The 18,097-nt window shown below is 40.0% G+C and overlaps 1 long non-coding RNA gene across 1 annotated transcript in view; it reads right to left on the bottom strand.

Moving 5' to 3' along the window:
- LOC106035217 (uncharacterized) overlaps positions 1 to 18,097 on the bottom strand; it is a 57,404-nt gene that overhangs the window by 13,677 nt on the left and 25,630 nt on the right. Inside the window, exons 16-26 of the long non-coding RNA XR_010831066.1 lie at positions 17,992 to 18,034; positions 17,770 to 17,911; positions 12,078 to 12,189; positions 9,492 to 10,920; positions 8,001 to 8,096; positions 7,774 to 7,885; positions 7,565 to 7,645; positions 5,969 to 6,024; positions 3,439 to 3,507; positions 2,784 to 2,866; positions 910 to 984 (exon numbers count right to left, since the gene is read on the bottom strand). This is a non-coding gene — a long non-coding RNA (uncharacterized lncRNA). The remainder of the gene's footprint in view (positions 1 to 909; positions 985 to 2,783; positions 2,867 to 3,438; positions 3,508 to 5,968; positions 6,025 to 7,564; positions 7,646 to 7,773; positions 7,886 to 8,000; positions 8,097 to 9,491; positions 10,921 to 12,077; positions 12,190 to 17,769; positions 17,912 to 17,991; positions 18,035 to 18,097) is intronic.

The following is an 18,097-nucleotide window of genomic DNA, read 5'->3' as shown; positions in this document are numbered from 1 at the left end:
CAGTCCTCATCTGTAGCAAACCGTTTCATGCAGTATTAGAAATGTTCTTCTACCCCATCCTCTAGGCCTTCCACAAACAAAGATGGGCAGTAACAAAGGTCCCATGAAGCTGGTACTGACTGCTTTCTTTAGCTTATGAGGTACAGTTGTACACAGAGTGACAGCACAATTCTGCTGAGAGAACAACCTTCATTTCTTTTGCCCAGGGGACTGCAGGAGCATCAGACACCAGCAGATGCCACAGATGGCAATTCACACCGTTTGCCATTTGTTTGGTGTGCACATGTATTTTTTTCAGCAGCACTGTCATTGTTCCACAGTTACAGGCAAGTAACATGAAGAGATGTGGGAGGGGTGATACAGCAGATCAATCCTCAATCCTTAATATGCCACATCTCTTACACTCTAAATAAAAACATTCTGCTTTGCACTTGTCCTGGATCTAGATGAAGTTCCAAAAGTATGTTTAAGAGCTCAAAATCCAAAAGGCAAATAAAAAGAACACAGTGCTTCTTCATTTTTCAAGTAGAAACAAACTGAAGATTTCTCAATATTTCTCCTTCTTTCTGCACACTCAGGACTGACAACACCAACGTGCTGCTTTGGGCTTTATACCTCTGGTACTCTCTTCACTATTTACCTGTTTGTTGCCTTCCATTGCAATCTTTTGGGTGCAAGGGCTGTTTCTCATTAGGCATCTGTATCTATATGTTGCCTAGTAAAAGGCATCATGCGCGATGTCTGTAGATGTACTGTTAATATTAACAACTGACTCATCACTATACTGCTAAGAATTAAATGACCATTTTGTCTACTTCCAAAACCCGAATATTTCATTGTATGTCTCATTTAAAACATAAATAGAACCTGTCACAGGCATTTATAATAAAATGATTCAAAACCACTTACCAAACACCCTGTAAATCTGGAAACATAATCAAGAAATTCATGGCGCTTCACTTAAGCGTTCACTGCTTTCCCATTCTGCTGAGAATACAAAGCAAACAGATAAAATTTGTGTCATAAGCTAAAAACAATGTTATAGAAAATAAGCTGCTGTTAAAAAAACAAACAAACAAAAAACTAATTTGTAGAATTAAACTGACAAGAAAAGTAAACAATTGCTGAATGGTGGAAAAAAAACAGGTCATTAAAATTAAATGATCCCAAGACAGCAGAATATCAAGGGAGTAAAGCAAATTATGCAGTAATAAATGTGTTAAAATCCCTAGCAAGGCTATCACTGTATTCTGTTTGCTTTTGCATTGCTTGCTTTTGTTTCCCTAATTAAAATTTAAAAGTTCTGCTTTAAGTGATCATTGGACAACAACTATATCTTTACAAGCTCTTAACCTCAAAAGAAAAACATATTCCACTGAAGCCTGGCTTTGTAAGTTGCCCTTATTGATTTTTAAACCCCTTTCTCAAAAACAGTCTTCATAGCCAACAACATATGCAATTGTCACACAATTCCTACAGAGAAGGTGATGACGAAAAGAAGATACAAGCCATGCCACTTAACGTACCCAGATAATAGGCTTTTAGAAAAGCTTAGGCCTTTTTATTAAATGAACATTAGTAATGTGATAGCTCTTGTTAGGACCTCTCTGTCGAGATTCAGTTACATGCTGCACAGGTGTCTTCTCTGAAGGAGACATTACAATCTACCATCCTACCTCCATAAACATTCAGGTGACAGGCCATTTGTGTATTTATGTATTTCCTTTAATGCTAGAGGAATCTGTAACAGTCAACAAATTTACACACCAAGCATTATAGGTTGGGACAGAAGGAGGAGAAGAAACAGCTGCTTTGTCCTGGCTAGGAACCACTCACATACCTGGAAGAGTATTGATAATAAGCTCTATGGTGTTTCAGCTAGACAAGTGCTATCTGCACTTCTGTATCTTTCTTGTAGTTGTTTGCCATCACAATAACCTATTAAAAACTAAATGCCAAGTAATTACCCATTATACTCAGTTACCAACATAATAACACATGCACATTCATGTCCAAATGTCCTGCCAGAAAAAGATCTCGTGTGTGTGTGCATGGATCCAAACACAATCTCACGGGTGCAGAAAGCAAATTTTCTTTCCCATTTGAGCTCTGACTGCGAGTAAAGCTCATTAGCTGACACCAGTCATCTCTGCAGCCATTGCATTTCAGAGGCCAAAAGGCAAAAAGAGTCAGCAGGGCAGGCTATCGGCTATATCCTGTTTCTGTATGCATAGGACAAAATCCAAACAACAATGAGCTGTTTTTTATTGAAACCTGCTCTGACTCATTTTGCTTGCTGCCTCGAAAGCGGACTTCTGTTTCATTGGAACGAATAGATACCTACCAGCAGCAAGTCAGACAAAACCAATCAAGAAGAAAGAGAAGGAAAAAGCACCAAGTCTATCTGTGACAGGGGGTTACTAGTACATGGTACATGACACAACTTCGTTTCTGTGACAGAGCATATTTCATTTAAACAAAGAACATTTCGCCAAACACCCAGACCAAAGAAAATGAGTGAGGCACTCTGATGGAAACCTTGCCACTTAGTCTTATTAAGTACAGGTAGAGTGAAGCTGATTTCACAAAAAGAGCTTGGGATTATGGAAAGGATCTAGTAAAGTGGGCAACTCAGTCAGAAGAGCTGCATCCTTTCCAAAATTCAAGGCAAACAACAAAAAACAAATGAAAAATGATACCCCCAAAAAAGTACACTGGAAGTACTCATCCAGGATATTTTTCACAGTAAAAGACACAGAAGAATGTTTCACAGCCTGAATAACCTTCATGCACATGCCGCAACAGTCAAGATCTTCGCATTCTGAAGTCCAGACACATACTAGAGATATTACTATTTTAAGTGCACCTGTTTCAAAAAAGAAAACAGGAAAGTAATGATAATAGTCACTTACAAACACCCAACTCACTACCCAAAAGCACAAGTCCATTTTCAGGAAAGAAAGTCGGAATGGCTTAAAATAATTGGCTTGCTACAATGTGCATTAAACGAATAGAAGAGGAAAGACAAGTGTAAGGCAAACCACAAGCTAGGAGCTGTGGAAATTGATGCAGCAGGTGAAATGACATAAAGAAATGCCTGTACATTCAAAGGCAACGTGGGGGGGGGGGGGGGGGGGGGGGGGAGTTAAGCTAGGATTTTGGTGCCATACTTATTACTTTATGGCTCTGATGCTTCTTGGAAATCTGAGGACTATTTGCACTGGCAAGAAAGAAAATAGTTTGTGGTCTATGCAGTAAGAGGCACCTCTACACGCCCCTAGCTGGCACTGCCCAGACATCTACTCAGATAACTCCATGGTCAAGAAGAGGACAAAAATAGTAATGAAATTGCGTCTTTGAGATGTTTTATGCCTTTTTCAGCAGTGAGGAGGTGGTAGAGCTGGCCCTGCAACCCATCTCACACCCAACACGACTTACCATCACACAGTAGTTTAAAGAACTGCAGCTGAGCAGATTGATGGCCAGGTGCAGCAAGAACATAGCACACTTCCAGAGAGCAGAGAGGGAATTTCATTATCCAAAAGGAGGAAAAAAAAAAAAAAGGTGATTTTACATTTTAAAGTTATTCCATCCAAAACACTTGTTTTTGATTCTTGTTATGGGAATAATGACTGCTGGACACAGGCCATAACAGGTTTTGGTTGCTGAATTTAACACTGACATGCAAATACTTCAGTCCAAATGATGGATTTTTACAAGTAACTGACAAAAGACCTACCTGCCCAGCCAATGCCTCAAACTGGGAGCCGAGTCCCTGGTCAATTTTACCCACTGCCTGATTGCCTCCAGCTCCCTGGCAACTCACAGTCTTGGGAGTTTGCTCTGCTTTACTTCAGCCTCTCCAGAGAGGCTGTTCCTCCACAGCTTTTCAAGCCATGCTCCAATTTAGCTCAACCAGACACCACTGGGTCTGATAAATGAATGATTAAACGATGATTAAGTTATACAGCCTTGAGATAAAGTTATGCAGCCTATACAGACAAAGACAGACTGCATGGTCAAAAGTGTTTCTCTAGCCATAAAAAAATATTTTATTCTCTGAAATTGCTGTCTTGAACAAAAACTGAAATGCAGGAAAATTTGGGCAAAACATTTTTTCTGTGAACTAAATCAAGATTTTAACATGCTCATCATGTATAAGCAGGAAGTTAATGTCTTACATTTACTTACAGTAGTGGATTTTGTGAGTCAATATGAAAAGGAAACATCACAGGTTAAAAAGCATAGTCATACTTGGAAAAGAGTTTCTTTGTCTGCAAGATACTGGCAGATTAATGGGGAAAAATGAAAAAGTCCATTTGCTTGTACTGAGATAAATTCTCTACAAAAATTCCAACTCCACAGATATCTTCTTTGACAGACTCTTTGTTCCTAGAACTGGGCAATTATTTGGCCTAATTCATTATGCATGTTTTGTTAAAATTCAGGTATTTCGTTACAAATTGATGATTTGAATGATGCTCTCTAGGGAAGGACTTGCTGTTTTTCTAAGTGTTTTGCCTGGCTGATTTCTGAGAAGGTAGACCACATTTTAATTCCAATACAATTCAAAAGCAGATTACAAAAATTCAGAAGTTGTTACAAAGTGGAAAATATATTCTCAAATCATCTTGGCCCATGGTTGTGCTACTAATCTGCTTATCTTATTAGTATTTGCAAACGACAATCATGTTTTTCCCTATTTTCCCATTTCTCATTCTGCAAAAATTTAAAACATCAGTTAGGAAAAGAAGCCAGCTATTTATACTTTCAAAATAACCCAAACAATCATCAGAAGACTGTGGAAAGACTTGAAGCAAAACTCTGATATTTGGTGATTTATTTGCAAGTCAGAAAACCTCTTTCAGTGAATAAATACTGCTTCATCTAATAATATTTGGCTAGTCATTTTCGTAGCCTATGTGGATATTGCAATACTTAGGTTGCACATGCAGGCTGATCTGTCAACACTATCTTCTCAAAACAGAATTATGGTCTCCTTTTCAAACTGTCTGTGTAATTTGGTTTTCTCAAAGAGACATTAAGAAATCACTCATAGAAGCTTGGAGATTAAGCTATCATGATTGAAAGTAAAGAATAAATATTCATTTAACAGCCTTTGTGATTTGTTGGACTGAATTTAGAAGTTAAAATTCTGCATTACAAATAGATGAGAATCCCAAATAGAAAACAAAGACTGTGAAGTGGTGCATGAAAGCACCAAAGTCTGACAAAGTGATTTATTTTTTTTTGGTGACTATTCATTCAAACTTTTAATCTGACGAGGCTAAATTTTCAACAACGCTCAGTCCTGTCTGGAAAAATAAGAATATTCACACATATGATGCATTTAAAAGTACATTTTCAAACAGTATAGAAGGGATAAATGTAGGCTTGTATTTCAGGCTGTGAATAGCTGCAAGAAGTAAACAGCTCCCCAAAAGTGAGGTAGTATGGCATTTGCAGTGACAGCAACTCAGTTTGTCTCTGAGTAATAAAGTATTAAGCAGCGTGAGCAGAGCACACACAGCATTTAAGTTTCCTGAGGTCTTAAATGTCATGCTGTCCCTTATCCTCAAAGAAAAGCATTCCAGGCCAGAAGGGCATAATCAGGGCTTCTTTTGCTACTCTTCAAAATAACCACATCCAGAGTTGTGAACAGAAAATCTCAGCTGAGTAAATGGGTACAGGATGTATCTAATTAAGTTAGACAGATGCACCAATCCTCCTTGTGAAATAATAGGTTATATTCTTCTACAACGTTTTGTAAGCAGAGTGGTAGACAAGACCCTGACCATAAAGGAGAGCATGGTGTAAAACTGTAGCATGATCAGCTTCATTTTAGTAAAAAATCAGCTTCATCTTTAGCAATGAGAAAGTAATTTAGGCATAATACACAGTATGGCCTTCACTTTTTAAATCTATGCATGAGCAACGAGCTAAGTGACTGTGTGCACAGTATACTCACTCAGTCCATTGGATTTGAATTTGATGAATAACCAGGCGACTTTTTAAACTCGGACTCTGAAAGAGGGAAAAGGGAATATTTCTACCACCTTGATTCACGTCATCAGAGGGTGAAAAGCACCTCTGGAAATAGTCTGGATATTTCAGATTCACAAGGCAGAGAAAAACAAAGCATGGAATATGTTCTTACTCAAGAAGTGTTAAGATAGTATCTCTGATTAAACAGGCTCCCCACATCTCCTAAAGCAGACTTTGAAGTGTTGACTTTCCTTACAGGATAGTAAAGTTTCATCAGTTACTTGCACTTCTAAAGGCTAGACTAGTCAGACTTCATGGTGTCATTAAGGGTAACAGACACAGCGTACTAAGATGCTCAAAGACGTTACAGGAATACTGCTGTCCTCTTTCCTGCAATTACAAAAGTTTGTATGTGGATTATGTATTTTCTGCTGGTAAAAGCACCAGGGAAGGAACGCAGAACACTGGACTTGTGACTGAGTAAGTATTATGTGCCACTGGCTTGTAAACTACATCACAATTCCTTCCATCAAAATTGTATGCATATGATATTTCTGCCTATATTGCACTGTGCTGTTGACATCCATAGAAACAGAGATAGGATGAAATAAAGTGGAAAAGACAGAAGCATTTTTCAGGGAAGGAAAATTAAAGCACTGGAGCTACATATACATATTAATGTGCTTTATCACAATGCCTAAGGTATCTTCAGCCTGATGCTCTCCTATCTGCTTTAAAATGCTTGGAGGCCAACTAATGCCTGCCTTAAATCTACATGGATCAGCAAAGTCATGCCAGATATGAATTAGATTCCACAAAGGCTTCTGAATAGCAGAATACCTTGTGGCTAAGATCAACCTGAAGCCTTAAAATTGAGTCCATCTCATTCCTGACGCAGCAGCTATCTGGAAAAATATAATAATTGCAGAGCAGGATGCAGTAAGCTTTCCATTTGTAAACTGCTTAGAAATACACAGTTGAAATCAATTGTATATTTGACTGTCCCTATAGTCACAGAAGTAGGCATATCAATATGGCCCATTCCATTTTATTCTTTGTCCCACAAGCACAAAAAAACTGAGCTAGCAAAAGGAGTTTTGCCTTGTAGTAGACTTTTGGAAGTCGCACATGATCTGTGAAGACTGGTTCAAAAAAAAAAAAATCCTTTAGCTCCAAGTCAAAAATCACAAAATACAATACACTTTGCTGCTCTACAGACTTAACAGTAGATGTTAAGGTTCTAAGAAACAGTTACGCCTTCCCAATGCCTACCTTGGACACCAGAACAGGCTTTTAATTATCTGCCTCACAGATCTATCTTTCTTTAACAGATCAGGAGAGGTTTCTCTGACAAGAGCTGCAGCACTTATTTCCTATGCATTTACAGTTGCTACTGTTATGAGGCAAAGTTCTTGACAGACAGGATTATGTGACACAGCACATGAGAAACCTTCACTTTTTTTTTTTTTTTTTTAAAGTGAGCAACACAGGGAAAAAAAGATACTGCTCTTTCAGGGATAAGACTCGGAGAAAACCATGCTGTCTTCCCTTTCCCACTCTCACACACTGGTATATTTACACATGGGTAAGCTGGATATCATTTCCAATGGATCTTCAAAATGCTTTGGAGTTTGGCCAGCAGATGCATCACTCAGGGTTGCTAAACAAACAATGTGGAAAAAAGGAAAACGACAGGGACAGAGAGAGACAGAGATGGACCAAGCATGAGGTTCTTCTTCTCAGGTAAGAGGAGATGTCACCCAACTCTAAAACTACTTCTCAAGTCACCTTGCACCGGGGCACTCTTCAGCAAGCTGAGCCTTAGGAAATCAGCTGTGCAGGCAGGAACTGGTGCTGTGCCCATTGCAGTGCTGGGAAGCATCACAGCATTAGCAACACACTGCCAGGAAAGCAGAGAGGTGGTTAATCTCTGGAGATGCCGCGACTGCCCTGTGAAATGTGGTACCAGGCTCAGCAGGAGCACTGAGGGACTGCAGGAAGGCTGCATCTCTCACCAGAAAAAGGAAGCACGACATGAGCACGTCCTTCCACTAGGCTCTTTACAGTTGATCCACACTTCATTCACTGCACGAACTTCACTGCACGAACTCCTGCAAGGAACAAGGTCTGTATCGTCTCAGATGAGAGTTGTTATTTTGTCTCTGCCAGAGCCGCTTTGCTGACCCCCATGCAGACATAACCCCGAGGCTCACTCTTCACATCCTGACATTGCTGGCGCTATAAAACATCATGGGAAGTTCAACGCCCCTCTTCCCACTGCCATCAATTTTCCCTCAGTGATTTTTTCCATTGTTCAGAACTCCTTGCAGCAGTCAGACTATGGACCTGTGGCATATTTTCCTCTCTATGCTAATTTTATCAGCTGACACAGCTCACCTGTATGTGGCAAAAGTTATCAAAGACAATTTCCTCACAAAGGTAAAAACACATTACCTAACAAGCCCCAAAAGCTCACAAAAAGCCCTACGAAGAGAGAGGAAAAAAAGGAGTCAATTCCTTCACCACCCTGTGGGTGGTTTATAAACTTGTCATGCATGGTGGGCAAATAAGAATGTAAGTACAGCTAGAACAAGAAAAGAAAATCCATTAATGAGAAACATGCTGAGCATGTTAGCAGTGCAAAGCAGAAAATCAAACAGATGCTGTTACTCGGAACTCTGTACTACAACACTAATGTGAATTCAACAACTCCTCAACAGTTAATAGTCCTTCTAAAGTACTGAATAAATGGTACATAATTTTTCACAAAGATTGTTTTGTAGCTAACGGTCACATTCTTCATCCTGAGAGAGCTACACTATTTGTGATGAGAGCTGATGAGAATTGGTCCTGAACACTGAAACTGTGAGCCCTTCTGGGTTCTCCATTTCCAAAAGACATACAGAAAACATTATGAAACTCTTCAGTGCTTTTACTCACTGCTTACTCTCAGCCAGCCACCTTCAGTGGAACTCTTGGTACCCGATATTCAACCTACTCTAATACTGACAGCACTGAGCAATACTGTCACACAGAAACTTTTCTTAAACAAGCAGTCAAACCCCCATCACAACAGTTACATCAGCAAAGGTGAAAAGCCAGCTCTAATTGTATCATCTCACACGTCACTTTCTGTGGTTAGCCTTCCCTGGGTTCTGTGGGGGAGGAAGATCATGCCGTTGTGAGGAAGGTGGCCTGAGGTTCTCTACAGTTGAGTTCACAGCTTTTCCTCTCCTGCAAGTGGAACTAGCCACTGCCAGGCACAGAGTAGGGGTCTGAAAGGGTCATTATGCACTCAGGCATGGGACTGTCTGTAGACAGCTGCTTTATTGTCTTCCCAAAGGCAAACACACATGCACATACACATTTGCAAAGCACTTGTGGCCTATGTAAATAATGGGCAGCCCAAAGACCCTGTCCCATGTGAACAAACCTTGAGGGTTCAGAACCCCTCTTATTCCATCCATTCCTGCCTTTGTACATACCTCCCATCCTCCCCGGCGTACCTTTTATTCTTCCAGTGTCCGTAACAGCCCAGGCTTCTCATTGGCCAAAATTTCCACTATAACATGTACATAATCACATTAGCCTTATTAACATGAAAATTATTCTGCACCAAGTATTACTACAAGAAAGAGAGCAATTCTCATGCATGAAAGTGCACACAAGATACATAATCAAATTCAAAGGTGTATCCATCATATACATCCATGACTAAGTCCAAACATGTTGAACCGTGTAGGTGCCTTGCTCCTGATGTCAAATTAACCCTACTGACAAGACACTGCCTTTCCTTAGCTACCTTTCATGAAGCAGGCACAAAGATCTCAAAAACCTCTGGGTATCCGGAAACCACAGGCTTCTTCAGTCACCACTCTACAATTAAAAAGCTTGTGTTTTTTTTTTCTTTTTTTCAGCAAGGTCCATTCAAATTCTTAAAGTTCTTTAGAATGGTACTTTGGAAAAGTAGAAATAATCATCTCAGTTTTACTGTTGTAGAACTCAAGTGCTAGATACTAATGTGTACACACTGATATCCATGCCAGAACATCAACAAAATGTACAGGGCATTCAACTCCAATGATAAACCCTTCTCAAAAGGGCAGGAAAAAAAGAAGGAACACAAGAGCGGAAAGAATATTTCAGTGGAAAATACCCCCAGTATTATTCATCACCTCTGCAGTCCCTGCCACATTCTGTAGCTGCTTTTTGAAAAGTGTCTTCTCATGATCTGGGCCGTTCAGCACCAGCCCAACAGTATCACAGAGAAGCCTTGTACCACACATGCACACAGGAAAGCAGATGGGACTCCATACATTGCACCTCTGCACACGAAGTCAGCTCAGTTTGCTGATTTCACATGCAAAACCTGGAACCTTCTTCCAACATGAGAGAGCAGTTTAACCAGAGCTGTCACACCTTGAACAGTGAAGTGATTTTGTGCTTGGGGCCTTCCTCATCTGTGCAACATGTTTCAAACCCATGTGGTCTGAAGAAGGCTGAAAACTTGTCCCCGCTGCGAAGAGCATGACTTGCCTGAGCCCTGTTTACAGTAACAGTCATGGCATGCAGGATGCATTCTTAGGTGACAATCCCCTGGTCACTGGAAGATGGAGTATGACGGGCAGGCAAGCTGCAACGGCTTGCATCAACTCCCTACCCTTCAAGTTGCCTGCGTCAGCCTGGGCCAGTGATTCACGCACCAACCTGTTATGTTTCCTTGAGCTGCCAGCTCCTTGGAGCAGGGGCTCTTTTCAAGCCTGCGGACATGCAGTGCCAATGCAACGTCTCTCATATCTAAGACTATGCAGAAGGTGCACTGACATCGGCTGGAGTTTTTGCCTCAGCTGGAAACGTAATTACCCTCCCACTGCCTGGGAAGCGGTTTCTGCAACTCAGCCTGGGCACTGCTGAGTAGCTGATCTGCAGGTGTTCCTGTAATGACAGCCAGGGTTGAGCTGCAAGACTGATACCCTCTGTAGTGTCTTCCCAGGCAGTTCAGATCAACTTATTTGCAAAAAATAAGCAAGCACATAAATCAGCACAGTTTTAACAAGCCTACTTCCTTACCCTGCAATCAATATATGTTCTGTACTCTTTTTTTTTTGCTACTTTCCTCACAAATGATGTAAATATTTATCTCCTCAGTAAGAGGCCTCACAGAAAGCCTATACTTTGAATAATGAAATTTTCATTTAATCCAAATGTGTGCTAATGCTTTTGTGCTCCTTTGCGCACAATAGCCCAAAGGTTCAGATCTTTGAGAGATGGTATTTATTTTCTATTTCAGCATCAAGCAATTAAAAGAAAGAAAATTTCTACACAATGTATTTTTCAAACTGATGAACATGATACTGTAATTCTCCTAATGACATTCTACATTAGACCTTAAGGTAACTGCTTAATAAAAAAAAACACATTAATGGGCTTGATTTTCAGAGAAGTTAATGAGAGCTAGCTTTACTCAAAAGAATCTATGATGACACTCTCAACAGCAAATTACTGAGCATATAAATCTCACTCTGGGCAGCATTGGCTGGTGAGTATTTGGTCTGAGAAAACACTACGAAGGAAGGCAGCACAAGGAGTTTCCCATGTACCGTAGCAGTGTAGTTCCCTGCACTGTAGCAATGACCTCCAAAATAGGGATTACTGCAGCATCTGTTCAACTTCTGACACGGTTTCTAGGCCAAGTTTACCTTGAACTCATCCAACCACCACCTTCAAGATTTCAAGGCTCAAGTCATAAACTTTCCTTCAAAGGAAAACTGAAATATTTCCCTACCCTCCAAACAGCTCATGGGTTGCAGTCCTCAGTGTATGGAATACTTGTGCCTTAGGAGTGCTGCCCTGCACTCAAGCCTGCTATTCTATCCCATTTGTGGTGTTTGAAATCAGGCTCTCATCTCCCCAGGATTAATGGTCGGTAGGTTTTCTGGTTAAATGGTTTCTGGCTTATTTAGACATCAGGGATGGGTTTTGGCTTATTTTGTCAATGAAGAGAAGGAGTAGTTGCCCCAGAGTGATCCTCCCACAGCGAGAGGAACGCTTCCTGGATGTGCGCAGAAAGTAGGGAAAATAAGTTCACATACCTGACTATGGTAAAGCCTTCTCCTTCCTGACACATGAACTCATGCATATGAAGTCTCCACAGAGCATCAGTCAAATATAAGATGATAAAGAGCACAGGAAAAGGAAATACACCTGTAATTTATAAGCAGATCTGGGAATAGAAAGAACAGCATCCCTATTTGTAGCAAAATCTGTTACAGGGTGCGTCTAACCACATTTATTAACCCGCAGTTCAGGGGAAAGGTTTCATCTGCAAACGGTGGTTTGCGCATACCTAACTGGCACTCAGTGTACAAAATACTCTTTCCTGATTTTGTTGGAATCACACAAAGTCAGCAAAATCAAGGAGTGGACCACCCCTAATAATTGAGTATGGTCTCTCTTTATATGTACCATAATCCTACTTACTGCCACAAATCTGGGTTATTTTCTTTGCCATGTTCAGTGCACAGAGTATTTCTCCATAATATCCTTTTTTTTTTTCCTGATAGTAATTTTTGCAGTACATGGCATCAGGTCTGCTTTTCTGCCCACCATTACAAAATCTGCTTTGAATATTGAGGTGTCCATTTTCTTGCCATCTTTCTGATAGTATGAGCACCACACCATCCAACTGGTCCATAATAATTAATCATTTCATGTTCATAAAAATATTTTATAGTTTAGGAGCCAAAGCACAGTGGTAGCTTTGAGATATTAGATATACATATATATATATTAGGTATTTGATAAACACACTTGTTTCAGCATCCAGAGTGAAGTGTCTGTGCTCTTTTTCTTTGGAGAACTTGTTACTGTTCTTTTAGCAGTTTAGACAGAGCATATCCACTAGCTTTCAGCTGTGACTGTCCTCCACAGCTGTCAATCAGACCACAGAATATTTGCTCAGGCACCTAGCAAATGCAAAGTGGGTCATCACTGAACACCTGCAATATTAACACAACTTGTCCAACATCAGATAAAGACTGCAACAAGAACACAGTCTATTTTTTCATCCCAATCATTTTCTGCCTTCTGTAAGAACAAGGCGGAACAAGGTACAGCATACGCATCCCTTGCTGTTTTGGGGACAGCACCAGAATGTTCCTTTACCCGAGGAAGAAAAAGCCAAATTCTGCACAGCTACCTTCAAATCATTTGGGCTTTTTCTCTCCACTATTTTGCTTTGTCACTTGAATTCCTAGCATCTTTTTTCTATTACAACATTCTCTGCCGGTTTTTACTTTAAATATAGGAAGCATTAGGTTCTTGTGCTTACAGGCATCAGCACACACATTAAGAAACAGATAAATGGTTTGATAACAGTAATTGCACAATGTCTTCAAAGTGACATCTTGAAAGATGCCCTGAGAAAAAGCGTTAATTCTGGAAAAGCAGATCATCAGCTGTCTTCTAGTACCTCAGCTGACACAGTAATTGCAACACCATCTACTATGCCCATTCCTGTAGAGCAGACATTTGACTTCTAACACAATAGTCAAGAGGAACCTGACAGCTACTTGAGTATAAATATTTTCCTTTTCTGTACTTGTACAATTAAAATTGAAAAGTTGTAAGGGAAAAATATAGTGCTGCAACACATCTTTACTGATAATTACTAGGAGTATGAATTGCAAGAAGTATTTTATCACCGAGATATAAATGCATGTTTCAGCCTAGCTATGACAAAAGCTATCTGATATGTACCTTTATCAGATACTTACCAATACTAGCTTGCACCTTTTGCCCTGCCACGGCAGCAGCTATCTTCCTTTCAACATTTGCCACTTCCTTACTAGCCTCATCTACAGAAATTTCTTTAATGGCTCACAAAGAGAAGTCAGTATCTGCATTTTTCAGTGTGTTTCACTTCATTTTACTGTGTCAGCTGATGCACCGAATAACATCCCTTAAATATGTGCCCACAATATCTGGCCCTTTGGATGCAGACAGAGAGAAGCCACAGCTGCGTCAATGCTTACTGGCTCTGGTGACAGACAGAGGCACGGTCAGATAGTTCTGCCCTGACCCCTTCACATTGACCAAAGGTCACCAGAAATGAGAAGCATAAAGGGCAAGTCCAGGACTACTCAGATCAACAGGATCTCAACTCATTTGTCAGTCTGAGGTGGGGATGAGAAGTGCATCTGCGGCAGGAGTTGAGCGCATCTTGCCAGACTGCCCAGATTACAACCAAGACTGACCCAATGCCTAATGTAACCTGTAACGGGGAAAAACAGGGCTGGTTGCAGGCCAGTGCAGTTAATATATCACCCAGTCAATTCACATTAAAGCATTCAACTGATGTCTTTTCTGGGACAGTGAAAATAAACGTTCTATGCGTAAGAGGACATATATTTCCCTTTCCTTGTATACCAAGCATAAAACAACCAGGATTTGCTTTCTTCAAATATGTAACTGAACTTAACAAGATCTCCCCTGCAATTTTTCCCCAGTGTTGTTTAAGCTGGTGAACTTTAAAAGCAAATCTAATGATAATCAGGGAATATGCTAACTTCCACTTTTGGACATAATAAAGCATTGCTATTTCCACCTCATTTTTAGGGTTTCCAGGGCTTGTTAAAGCAAACTGCCTGAGGTGGATGCTAATCGTGACAATAGGAAATCCTGAAGTATCCAATTTAATGGCAGAGAAAGCCTTACAAGTCGTCCTCTTTTCCAGATAGGAAAATTTAAAGATTTGTTCTCTTCATTCCCTGCAGAATTTTACTAGCAGCTTTTCCTGTGGAGGAATTGCAGATAGGAAAAAAATGCAGACTCATTCTGGGGCATTTAATTACATTTAGGAGCCCATCAGTAACCCTGGCTCACAATTAATAAGTACACAATTAAGAAGAGGTGCCGTGTGATGGAAGTTACAGCTCAAATGCTTTGCCTGACTTTTGCAAGTCTTCCACGAAAGACAAAAAAAACCTTGTGGGTTTGGGTGCTAGTGCTGAAAAGTATAATTTGGAACCACATTTGGAAGAGGACTTGGATTTTGAGAATATTGCCCAAATCCACCATTCAGTAGCAGAGAATTTTTTTACTTTGCAGCCTACCCTTCTTCCCAATTCTCTTTAACACAAACAGATTTGGAATTTGCCTCTCGAAAAAATACATCATAGTGAAGAATTCTGTATAGAGGACAGAATTTCTTTGTTTCAGACTGGTTTGATTTTCCTCTGAGAATGCTTGATGCTTTTTTTTTTCTGATAGCTGTTTTTAACTTTTTTATTTTTCAGCAGTACCTTTTGCCATTTTTTTTTTCCAGAACAAATTGCCCACAGACGACAAAATAGCAGAGAAAAACGCCAGCAACACCCACGCAATGTCCAGGTTTACGTCCTGTTTGCTCAGATGCAAACATCCTCCTCCACAACAGCTACATGTCAGGAGGAAATCTCAGGGTGAGGGAGAAAATCCCAGGATGTAACAAAATGCAGCTGTCCATCCTTGACTCAGCTTCTCCATTAAAAAGCAATCTCTGACTGAATCCAGAAGACAAGAAACAAATTCTCATCCTTATCCTTCACAGAATAAGGAGGAAAAAAAATAAATAAAAAAGAGGAAGCACATCTGTACAAATCCTACAGTTTCTACAGTTTGGGAAGAGTGTAAACATCAACCTGGCAGCTAAGGTATACCATACATAGTCCATGCAGCACAACAATCCAAAGGAAGAAGGGAACTGATCCCTGTCTGCCACGGTGTTATTGTACATTAGCTGGAGTCTAGTCTATGATAGACACGTTTGTCATGTGTTATGTCAAATGAGAAGCAATGTCTCTCCTTGGTCTCAAATGTTGAAAGGCTCTATTATTTCCTAATTTTGTTTCCCCTGATTTTCTGACTTACAAAGCAACGATGTGGTTAATGCCACTCGTCCTAATTCTGGTCCAAATCAGCATGTAGACCCAAACCTTAAATTTCAAGTTAAACACTAACCCTTACCTGATTCAGTTTTAATTACAGCACAGTCAATTCTATCAACACAAACCTTTCACTACTCATATACAAACACAGAGCCCACAGGATCTACATATTTCTTCTAGTGGAAGCCTTTCTGTGCCTAAGCAAGGTTCCTCAGATCCTGCTGAAATAAAACCTAACCCTATCCTTTAAACTGATCCTAGGCTTACAACCTGGCCAGTCTGCACACAGCCCACCTGAAACATTCAGCTCCATCTCGATCCAGAAAGACCAAAAACCTAACACCAATCTCTATGCATACCTGCAGCCCTGTGACCCTAAAGATGCTCCAAGAGATTGCACCAAATTAATTATAATAAAGACCACTTTGTTAAGTGTTATCCTTTGGCTTTACAGGCTGCAGCAACCAAGGCACTTCAGCCTGTATAGCCTGAAACCAGAAGAAATCTCTAAACTGAAATTCTGCACTAACAACATCCCAGTGACAACCGAGAAAATATCAGAAACCAACCGCCTCTGCAGCTACTACTTCAGCTTAATGGCATAGATCCTGCAACATTTAGCAACAAAGTTCTTCAGCTCCACTTACCATGAAACCTATTTCTGATTCCAAGTGTGACCCAAGTATTTAATTAAAAAATGTGCTGAAATACCCCCAGAAAAACAGAAAACAGGGAGCCCTGTGTTTAGCACTGTAGCTTTGAAAGCTCTACTAGAGCAAATGCTATCTTTTAGTAACAGCAAACCCCACCAGCAAGCTTGCTGCACTTTCATCAAGATGTCTAACATGTACCCAGCAAAAAGCAATAACAATTTTGTGTTACTTTTACAAGGCCTCATCTCAGCCTTTTAAAAAGCAAGAACTTCGTGGTCCCTGCTCTTCAGAACGTGCTAACCAGAAAGATGACCAGAAGGCATTAAGCTTTACTGATAAAAAAAAACTCAACTGATTTTCTGCAATTTGAGCAAGATCCAGCTAGAAATGGCGCTCTTGAAATATACTTGAAAATTTTCTATCATTATACCTTTAAAATAACAAGATAGCTCCAAACTGCAACAACTCTTGTTACAACTCAGTAACTGGAAGAGTCTTTTTCCCAGTCCTGCAAGACTTAAAATACACACTCATAAACAAATAAGTGGTCATCCAGTCCTTGCTTTCAGAATTCCTAGTCCAAAGCCTTGACTTTACTTGCCTTTTCTGCCCATAGCTGCAGTAAAATCTGAAATAATAAACAGCTGTTGCTATTATATGAGGGCAGTCATCTCTAGAGTCATTCGGGTTTTGTAGCGTACTGTTTCCAAACCCCAAATTCTAAACCGAAATCCAGATTTCTACAGTTAAACAATGTACATGCACCCCATAATCTGCCCCGAATTACATAACATCACAAAAATGATTTTGACTTTGCAAGAGGTACTGGAGGACAGCATGCCCAAGCTCTAGGGTTCACAGCCACTAACCCCAATTCTAAAACAAGATCCAGTGATGGCAGAGTAGATGGGACCTTGGCATGACCCAGAGTCTCTCCAAACACTACAGGCATTACAAGACGTAACAGTAATGGCAATCTTCACTTCTTGATTTTAGAACATAAAGCATGCTTGCAGTAGTGTTCCAACTGTTCTCTTGTAAGGCTTTAGAATAAACAGAAACACTTAGTGGAGAAAGAGTTTCATGCCAACATTCAGGTTAATTTTTTTTCCTCATTATTTTAATGTTACTACAACCAAGTAAGTGCAACAAATGAAGAAGCAGCAGCTATTGTGAGAGCTTTTGACCAGAAGCACATTTCTTACCATGCCACCAGAGAGCTATGCCAACAATGCCTCGTAAAGAAAGCACTGACTTTTTCATTCAAGAATCTTCATAGTAAATCATATAATTAAAAGACTGCACAATGAGGAAAAACACTTCTTCCATTTCAATTAGTTGGTGTGTCTGAAAACCAAAAATAAATAAATAAATAAATAAATAAAATTGAACGTAAGAATAACAGTAGTTCTCTAATATGAAGTTACCATGTTTCACAGAAAGGTCGGAGAAATCATGATCTTGTTGGCCCTGGAAAACATAGAGATTTAACTCATTACATTTTTGACAATAACTTCCTAAATTTACAAATTA

This window comes from Anser cygnoides, chromosome 4 (assembly GCF_040182565.1).
Source record: "Anser cygnoides isolate HZ-2024a breed goose chromosome 4, Taihu_goose_T2T_genome, whole genome shotgun sequence".
Classification (NCBI taxonomy): Eukaryota; Metazoa; Chordata; class Aves; order Anseriformes; family Anatidae; genus Anser; species Anser cygnoides.
Note: the sequence above shows the minus strand (reverse complement) of the source record. Positions and strands in the feature narration are given on the sequence as shown.